Source organism: Anarhichas minor, unplaced genomic scaffold (genome assembly GCF_050575085.1).
Source record: "Anarhichas minor isolate MPS153535 unplaced genomic scaffold, ASM5057508v1 ptg000028l, whole genome shotgun sequence".
In the NCBI taxonomy this organism is placed as follows: domain Eukaryota; kingdom Metazoa; phylum Chordata; class Actinopteri; order Perciformes; family Anarhichadidae; genus Anarhichas; species Anarhichas minor.
Window position 1 is genome coordinate 7,483,516 of NW_027466474.1, and position 10,041 is coordinate 7,493,556.

Here is a 10,041-nt window from a genome sequence, read left to right on the forward strand (position 1 = left end):
GTTGATGCGAAATATGACACCAACCACTCGCAGGCATCTACAACCTGATCTTCTCCCTCCTCCCTCTTTCGCATTGTCTCTGTCAGTGTGACTTGATTGAAAATATTAACATAAATCTATCAAGACCTCAAACGTTACAGTATCCATAACATTATATGCATCAAACACAGCTGAAATGTGTCTGGAGGGGACAAACAAGGCAGTTTGCAGTTCCACAAACCCAGCTTTACCCAACTAACTCATGAAGATCAAATTCCACTTAGGTCAACTAACACTGCCAGTTATAGTATCTTAACCAGGCCGAGAGCATTTAAACTGAACCAAAAGAATTTGTGTTTTCCCTATGGGTCACAACGCAGCTCATTTTACATACCCGCCTCCTCTCTTCATTCAGTCAATGAAAACAGACCAGAATAGCTGACAAACTTTTCACATGATCTTGGTTTCCTCGCTTTTTTTCTTTCACATGCTTCTCAGGACTTGTTGACATTACACAAAACTGTAGAACTTCAGTTTCAGAGGGGGACAGTGGATTTGAAGTATTTTCATTCTCAAATGAGGTACATATTATTGTTGGCTAGAATATTTTTGAAAAATAAAATCTCACAGAGGAAAGTGGAAGGCAACACCCATGTGTTTACAAAAATAATACCAAGAGCAAGGGAGAGAAAACTTTTTTCTTATTCAATCTTCAATCTCTCACTCACAGGTATAACCTTAGGACACAACCCTCTTACTTTCTCTATTTCCATGCATAATTACCTTCCATATTTCAACTTATTTTCTTTTTTTCTCACATTGTACCACGCGTTAACTATTTGAGCTGTCCTTATTTCTAAGCTTTGACATATTTCTGGCAGCAAGCCGCAGTGAGGAGCTGAGGCTCACAGCAATATAGGAGGGAAGGAAGGAACTTGGAGAGAGAGAGAGAGAGAGAGAGAGAGAGAGAGGGAGATGGAAAGAAGAGGAAATGGTAAAAAAAATGAAAGTAAGCGAGATAGTAAGTGAGAAAGGAAGAGGAATGGTTGTGAAACTGCCCTGTGAAATGTAAGCATATAAGTTAACAGTAAGAGATGGGTGGAAATGAAGGTTCGAAAATAGGGCTATCACTGAAGAGTCTCTTCAGCAGCTTACAACAACTAGAGGGCATCGTAAATACATGCTTCACTCTGTTTTCATTCTTTATGAGTCGCAAGTATAAGAATCCCTCTATTAAGACAAGCTTAAAATAGGCCCTTGCATAGCATAACCTCTTTTGGAAATAGAGCACAGAGAAACAATTAACTTGACAAAGATCATATGATTAGAAATGAATTGTGTTGTAAACAGATGCTAAATAAGTAAGCCTCTGTTCTTGAGATCATAAGACCAGCAGGCAGCCTGTGACTCAAAGCAGTCAGGCAACATGAGAATCAGCCAGTCCTCTATTCTTTCTCTTTCATTCGCTGACTGAGATTGATGTTTGTGATGTCACATGTCCACGAATTTGATTAATGATGTCATAAAATGCATATTTGTACATCAAACAAAATTCGATTTTTGCAAGAAGCAGGAAAGGAAAGGATGGCATGGAGGTAGGAGGGCAGAGGGAAACAGATGAGCTTGTTTATCTATCATGTTTTATTATGGCCTGGTATGTGTGTTGAGCAAGGGGGGATGTGAGGACAACCAGACAGACAAAAGCTTCTGTTACCTAGAGTGCAACCACAGAGCTTTTCTGGATGCGCCTCTCTTACAGCCTGTCATTGGCTTGCATACGTTTTGGGTTTGGTATAGCTTCTCATGCTATTCTTCGACTCTTCAGGAATAAATTGTCCACAGCTGCCAACTTCAAACAGTTAAAACAGTATGGGCTTGTCAGGCCTTTGATTTGTTTCATAAGAAGGGTAAAGGGTTTTTAGCGGAACAGGTGGTGTCTGGGGGAGGAAGGAGGGCTACAAAGAGGAGGCACCGGGAGCAGAAGCAGCTAAGTGTCAGGTTTCCACAAGGTAGGCCTTTCACAGCTGAATGGTGGTGGAATGACCTTCCAGGTTCAAAGGAGGCTTTGCAACAAACATTCCAACAGAAGTTTGGTGTCTGGCCGCATAATAGAACACTGTTCTAAGGTGACACTGACCAGATGGCCTTGGTTTGGAGTGATGGGTGATAAGAAATGTTTTCTTTCAGTTACGTAACCAGTAATAGATGCGTGGAAGACTTGCATCATGTCTAAGGACACTTACCTTGGATTGCTCAAGCAAGGCCAAGGCCTTCAGTCTGATGCTGTGGTTCTTGAATTCTTGGCTTCTGTTGGCAGAGGGACAAAAACAGGATTGGGATTTAAATAACATGATTAAAAATGTTTTAAATAACAAGAACATTAAGTTAATACGTTTTACCGTCATCATGGGTGATACAAAAGAAGCCAATTTATCATGCATAACAGACTCATGTTTGACAGATAGCAAAGCATATTCCTCACATACAAGTCACTGTTGCTTTAAGGGGTGTTTCCCAACGTGACACATGAAGCCACATACATCCAGGGTTCACTCATGGCTTTTTTGTGTAAATGCTCAATGGTCCTGCCCATAACCAACCCGAGCCTTCAGAGACTTTAATAATTAAACCAACAGAAGTAGAAGCACTGACCCTGGTAAGTAAATATGGAAAAACGACTTCCTTTAAGTAAATAAATCCAGCTACTTGTTTGGTGTGGCCCTCACTTCTGCAGAAGAGAAGATAGACGGACACACTAACACAGTATCTATTCAGGATCCAGTTCAGTTTGATGCAATTTGAAATTGAGAGTTGAAAAGTAGCCAATCCACTTCAAGAGGAACTTTAAAAGGACATGTAATATGCCTGTAAATTCCTCTGCTCTAGTTTCATTGCTTGAGAGACGACTGTGAGACAAGACTGCACTGCCAAGGTGTATAAACCACTGTAGTATAACAACAGGAATGGGCAGCTACAAAAGCCAATATATCAATTAAAAATGTTGTGACTATAATCATGATTTAGATTTCAAGTGTCATCCTGCATACCAAGTCAATCTCACTTTTACCCACTGTGACTAGCTCAAACTCTTACCAGACTAACAAGGATTATTGCTACAACCCATCGGCATATTGCTAAACAAAGCCTTCTCTTTGTCAGTCCCAGTACAAACAGAACCAGACTTGATGTGTGTACAGACAGGCGTCTACCAGTGGGAACATGTCCCTCAGACAAATTCTTCAGAGACAGGCTCTCTAACCCCGTCATTAACCTTCGCCTCCCCAGCCCCCCATGTTCAAATTAAATTGCTCAATACTCTGGGAAACGTATGCCAAATGACTGTGTTTGCAAGACTCTGAACCTATTTCTAAACAGTCTAATTTTGAATAACGATGCTAAATGCTATAGAGCGACAGAGAGCAAACATGCTCCTTAAACCAAGCGACAAAGCTTGTAAAACGCTTGCCTAAGGTTGCCAAAGGTTTGCCTAAGAATGGGTTGTTGATTACCTTTTTGAACGGGCCCTATACTGAAATAGATGGGACATAGCTGAGACAAATGCCAGCCAGTTTGTGGTTGTCATGTTTGTGTAGGGAAATTTGCGACAGAGCAGCTGTGTACACTCTCTAACCCATATTCTTGTTACAGAGACATATTAATCAGATAGCCAGTCGTTCAGATAAAGGGCTGACTGAAAAAAAAAGGCTGATTTTTGTCAAGAATCTGTTAAATTACTAAAGGTAATGTGAGATATAATTAGCTGGATCACTAGTGCTAAAAACTAAATTAGATAAAGGATATCTGAGATCTCTGTGAAAGAGATGCTTATGACTTATTTTGTGAGATTTGTTGATGAATGTGATTTGTGACGACTTCCAGATACATGACTCAAAAGATAGAAAACACCTTCTGTTCTCAATACCTTGGTTGAGGCCACACTTGCAGGCATGCACAGTAAGGTGAAGTGTGGTCACCTACAGTGGCGAAAGCAATAAAAACACATTCCATTTTGAATAGTAGAAATACCGTCCACGAGGTGGATCACGTCGCTTTGCCCCTGTGCTCTGCTTGCAGAGGGAGCAGCTCAGTGCACAGCCCCACCCAGGCCTCCAGTCACACACATTCTTTGATAGAGCCGTCAGGCCAGCTGGAAGGGAGCCCAGCCTCTCCCCACAGTGACTAACTCCAAAGAAATGTCTTCTTTCTCTCCGACTCCAGCCTCATTCTATGCCGCCCACCCTGCACCCTGCACACCACATTCAGTCAGATATGCACGTTTAGAGGCACCCTAAAATACACGCTCTTAAAAGAACACTGAACACTGAGAAGTAACACTGGATCCCATTTTCACCATCCACGTCACCATCATCACCGTTTTAGCTAGCTCCGCCTGTGCACCTAGTAGATGCAAAAAACAACACTCTACACCTCACCCATTCCCAGTCCTTGTGTCTTCTTCTATGCCATGAGGGCACATACCTGCACAGTTTGACTTGTGTGCATAGTAGGTCCCAGTACACTAAAAACTGATCAAAGTGTCTGTAGTCAATCCATCATGCTGATTGCCAAATCTAATCAATTTGGCGAACAGAAAACAGGGGCAGTGTGACAATGATTAAAGCTCAATTGTAAGTGAATCAGGCACAGTGATGCTGGTGAGTGATTCGATTATGACTAAAAAGGCCTCAGTGCAGAGAGGGAAAGAGAGAGACAAGCAGTGACCAAATCAATTGGGCTGTCAAAATAGAATAAACTCTAGCTCTCGCTATTGTAGTTTGACAGAGCAAGTACAACAAATACCAAAAGAGACACAGCAGGCCCCCCCCCCCCCCCGACTTTCCTCAAAACCGCAGATAGGACATGCATGTGTGACACGTATAAAAGGAATGCACGTCAAAATAAATGGTTCTTTTCTGCACTCCGTAGTCCACACAGCCCTCAACTAAACCACAAGTCCTAGATAAACCAAAGCCTGCCCACTGAGGCCAACTTGGCCTGCTGCTGATTAAACTATTGTGATTCTGGCAGGATTTGCGCACAGAATGGAAAAACTGAAGAAAACTCTTAAAATCCTGTTCTCTTGCTTTTACGAGATCACAAAGTGAACCAGGGGTTGCGCTCAGCGTCAACTATGTCTTGATTTTCATGTAAGTTATATTCTAAGCATCATTTTTCACAAAAGGATAGTAAAATAACTCTTCTATGTTATATGAGGCAATACCGGATAAATCATGGTTCCTATAATTACTCATTGTTCTCTATCACACTCCTAGACATCCAAGCAGGGAGGATCTCACTTTGAATTTCCTCTCCCGGGGTTTCTTTCATTTTTTCCTTATGCGTTAATGTTTTCAGGCAGTTTTTCTTTGTCTTCTCATGGACTTAGGTTGCATCACAAACTGTTGCCGTTGTGGGCCTGTACATCCCACTGAGACATTATATGTAATATTGGGCTATAAAAAAGAAACAACAGTAACATTTTTGCAAACATTTAACAAACCACTGTGCCTATAGATGAGATTCTGAAATGTGAAGTGATCCTGGGCTGGTGCCTGTGGGCAGTTTCAGAGCCAACATTGAGAAACTAACAGTAAAAAATAGGACGATGACAAGCTGAGTTTAGGTCACTGAGTTTAGGATGCAAAGTGGCATAAACAGTTACACCAGAGAGAGAGAGGACAATGAAGTTCACACAGTTCCGCCACAAAAATAAGATATCAAGTGAGATTTACAGACATCCATAACAACCTTATTGGCCAAGCCACATAACTGCCCAACTTCAACTCGTTTTAGTTTGTCATCAGCAGCTGCTGTTTAAATAACAACAAATGCAAGTCCATTCATGGAGCAGGAGACAAGAAGGTTAAGGAGGGCTAGATGGCAACCGTAGCAGCAGAATATATATATAGACATAAGACTTCCTCAGAGCTTGAAGCATAAGCACAGCGTTAGTATGTATTCATACTTAGCATTTAGACCACACCACAGTAGTGCAGAGTTGTTTAGAGCAAGCGAGTGTTGGATTGTGATGACGTGCCATTCTTGAGTATCTTGTGGCAGATAAAGAAAACTTAAGCAAAGCTGAATGTATTTCTGAATTTACATTCCGAGCCCTGTCGCCCTGCCCCATTCCAAAGAGAGTTTTTGTCATTCCTTACGCAGGGCAACATAACAGCTTTTTGGAGGGTTGGGGTGTAGGTCATAAAATTAGTGGAGAGCAGGTAGTAACTGTCTGGCAGAGAAGTGGCGAAAGTTATCGGCTTATGAGAAAAATGATTCACACCCTTTCTAAATCCCATGATTGCATCAATCTCACCAAGCTTAAAGCTACAATAAGTCTGAATTGCATGCCTGTGCATGGGTGTGACTTGCAGAGGCTTTGTGCTTGTGATGACTGTCCCATCGTACTTCTCAAATCACTATTCCTCCAAAACAAGGCAAGCAATGCTAATTATAGGTGAGCATACTGAGGACACGTTGAAACGTTCCAAACAGGCACTGGATGGACGAGAAGGGAGTGGCTGCTGGGTGGATTGCCTAGAAAGACTCACAACTGAATTGCACACTGCAGTTTGCTGTTGATTTGCAGCTGTATGACAAAACAAACTTCCCTCACTGGAACAACTGCGGATCTACAAGTTTGCTGTTGTTTCATTCAACCAATCCCTCAGGGAGTCTGCTGCATAATGTCCGAAAGCCGAGCTTTGCTTCTAAATTGCAACCACCCTCCCTTCTTTTTGAGTATTCACTAGTACATCCAACTTCCTTTTTTGCCTTTCCTTGCTGTCCCTCCTTCCAACCACCCGCTGAGGAAATGGTAGAGGAAGTGTGATAGAGACCAGTTTCTTTCCGTTTCACGCTGGCACGGCTGAGTAACAACACTCTCGCCTGTACTGCCTGTCAAGAATTGATAGTGCTTCTGTAAAAAGTATCTTAACATAATTGTGCTCAGACTCCAAACAGTCAGGATGCATGTCCTTACGGCTAGTAAAGATGCTGCTTGTCACATGGGTGGCAGCTGCATCATAATCGGCATGACTGGCCCTGTGCACCGCCAATGTTGGCTACAATGACTGAGCAATCAAGCTTCTTCACAGTGCGGTTTTTGGAACTGAAAATGTCAGACATTACGTCAAGTGTCAATGTAAAATAGCCTCTACACTGTTCTGACAAACAGTATCGGCCCCCAGGTCAAGATAAGGCTGTTAACGGACAAGCGTTTTAGCTGCATGTAGTCTGGAAGCAGTTATGACAGGTTTAGCTCTCAAATGTTTGTATTGATCCACCCCCTTCCGGCAATAAATCTGCACCTTTACTAATATGTTTTTTATCCCCAAGTAAAGCATGTCATTTTTAAATGCTAAGAACAGTAAACAGCTTAAATTACAACCCAAATGCCTTTTAGCCCTGTGTCACTATTTGGCTGCTCAAGCAGTCACAATCAATCACCTTGACAAGACCAATTTGAGAAATGCCAGACATGTACAACTGTGAGGCCCTCAATATGAGTTAAGTGCGCAATGTCGACAAGATTGTGCAGAGCGGAGCAAAAAGCAGCTCTCCCTAACACTCACTGAAATTATTTTTGGGTGTGGCAAGAGGGAGCAGTGGAGCAACTCCACGCTAAGCCATTTGACATTCAATCGAGATTCGACAAACGATTACATTTGGTCGTTTTTTTTCCCACAACTGTTGCCTCAACATGAACCAATACATCATATCAATCAAACGAGACTATATGTGATGATTCTGGTTTGAACCACACCTGGAAAGGTGCCGCTAATGCTATGTACGCAAGTCAGGCAGAAAAATGTATATTACATAACGTTTTTGGGCCGATAAAGTGCGTTTCGCTCTTTCTGCAAAAGTGCCAAGCCTAAGCTCCCCCTCTATGCCTCAAACCTGGTTTCAATTAGCTTGTCTTTCCAAACCACTACATTCCATTACTCCCCTCCTCACCCTCACCCCGCCCATCCCCCCTCACTTACTCACTCCTTGACTCTCTTTCCCTGTCTTCCTCCCTCCTTCTCCTCCCCGCACCCCCTCTTTCCTCCCCTGCACACCCTGGCCGGGTGCCCAGGTTAGGAGACCCAAGGTAAAAGAAAGACAGAGAAATCTCTCTTCATCCGAAATATTAAAAAGTAAGTCATGAGAATTCTCAGAACAAAGCAGCAGTGATAGTTGCCAACTTTCTCTTACGTAACGCTAGCTGGGAAAGGCCTTGTTCAAAAACTGATTTATGTCATATCAAGAACCTTCATACATGTTTTCCGCATTCCACAAAAGCAGACTGTGTTAAAAAGGCCCATATATTAATTGTTCATTTTTCCCTATGGCTGATAATACAACACCCTACAACACAGTCGATATGCAGAGAAAAGGTTATGATCAGTACTGTTAATTGGTCAAACTTTGTATGATTCAGAGGGACCCATTGCGACAGAAGTCGGCAGCATGTATGTTTTTTTTTGCTATACAGGGTGTGCCTCTGTGAGGAGACAGCAAAGCAAGAAGGAAGGGGGGGGGGGGAAAGGCGGGGGTGGAGGGAGGTGAAAGGGAGGAATCCACACCCAAGCTTGCTGCAAGCGTTCATAGAGAATTACTTTCTAAACTTCACGGTCTTAGCAAAACGTCGTTGGACAGATAAGAGAAACACCTGACCAATAACATTTATAAAAGTACCCGACTCTTTTATCTAAAAGCTCCACTCTACTTTCATCTACTGTGTGCGATATTCTAGTGCAGTAAAAAAAAAGTTCACTCTCCCAAAGTCTAGTGATTACGTGTATTCAAAGTCAAATCACTACACAAGTAGTGATATTGGGTACCCCTCATTTCTTGACTTAAATCATATGGAGATACCGTGTATGTTTTTTATAACAGTGGGTTCAGCACTCACATGCACCTTGGTTAACAACCTTTGTGCGCAGTTAAAAGAACAGTAAAGTGCGCAACTCCAGTGAAGCCCTCTGCATTCATGTGGCGACTGTGGGTACACACCCACTTCTTACTTCTTTCCCTATTTTAACACAGTATATAAACTTCTGATGAAATTCGCACAAAATCACTGCCACTTTGCAGCTCCACAGAAAAAAAACATAAGTAATGATATAAATTTTGTCTTTATACAAAACATCACTATCACAAAACCTTTACAAAAAAAACAACCATAGGTTACCACAGAAGCTAAACACATAAAATAAAGTAGGACAGAGTCACTATAAACGTACCACTGTTACACACACTCACTGCAGTTGCCTGGAATATTACAAGAATGTTGGATTTTGCAACGTAGTTGTTTAAACTAAATCCAGGTTATTATAAGGGATTTGCTATTTTTCAGCAAAATTAACAATCAGCAATATTGAAGCAAAGCACAGCTGGCAACAAAGTTCACAAACACAGTTTTTAAAAAGCATGAACTTAAATCTAAAGAAGTAAAAAAAAAAAGTGCATCTTTACCTGTGCGCAGTCTTTGCGCCCAAGAAGCCTCACTCCGGCTTGAGCATCCTTGAAAACTTGTCCTGTTTTCTTCTCCCAGCCCAAGAAAAGCACTTCTTCCCGTCACAACTTTGTTAGGATTCTGTCACTCTTTTCCTATTTCTCGATCAAGACCAAGTTCCCAGGGCGTTTTCTTCCCCCTCTCTCCCGCCCTCCGCTGCTCTGAGTTGATTTTAACTTTTTTTTCCGTGTGGCTGCTCCTCTAGGCTGTGCAGAGTGGTTAGAGGGAGCTGCATGGGTAGGGCTCCTGGTTTGCAGAAGGAGGGGAATTCAGGGGAGGGGATCAGTGCGAGGGAGTGGTTCACAGCAGCCGTGGGACCACCCACTGATAGAGGGCTCCGGTGACACGCAACAGGAAAAGTAACTTCAGCTTTAAACGAAAATGGAGAGAAAAGGTTATTTACTATAAAATAACTATATCAAATGTACCATAATACATTTATCACTAAACTTTTACCAGCAGTCAGAGTTTTTAAAACTGCTTTTATCAAAAGTACTTATAATATCAAAGTGAGCAACTAGCAGTGACTGACAAGATATTGTTTGAGTCATATAATAGAT

At 42.1% G+C, this 10,041-nt stretch overlaps 1 protein-coding gene across 1 annotated transcript in view; it reads right to left on the reverse strand.

The window, feature by feature from the left end:
* ahnak (AHNAK nucleoprotein) overlaps positions 1-9,683 on the reverse strand; it is a 33,902-nt gene extending 24,219 nt beyond the window's left edge. Inside the window, exons 1-2 of the mRNA XM_076103252.1 lie at positions 9,442-9,683; positions 2,223-2,286 (exon numbers count right to left, since the gene is read on the reverse strand). The gene's annotated coding sequence lies outside the window, so the exon portion shown is untranslated. The remainder of the gene's footprint in view (positions 1-2,222; positions 2,287-9,441) is intronic.
* Positions 9,684-10,041: the final 358 nt, after the last annotated feature.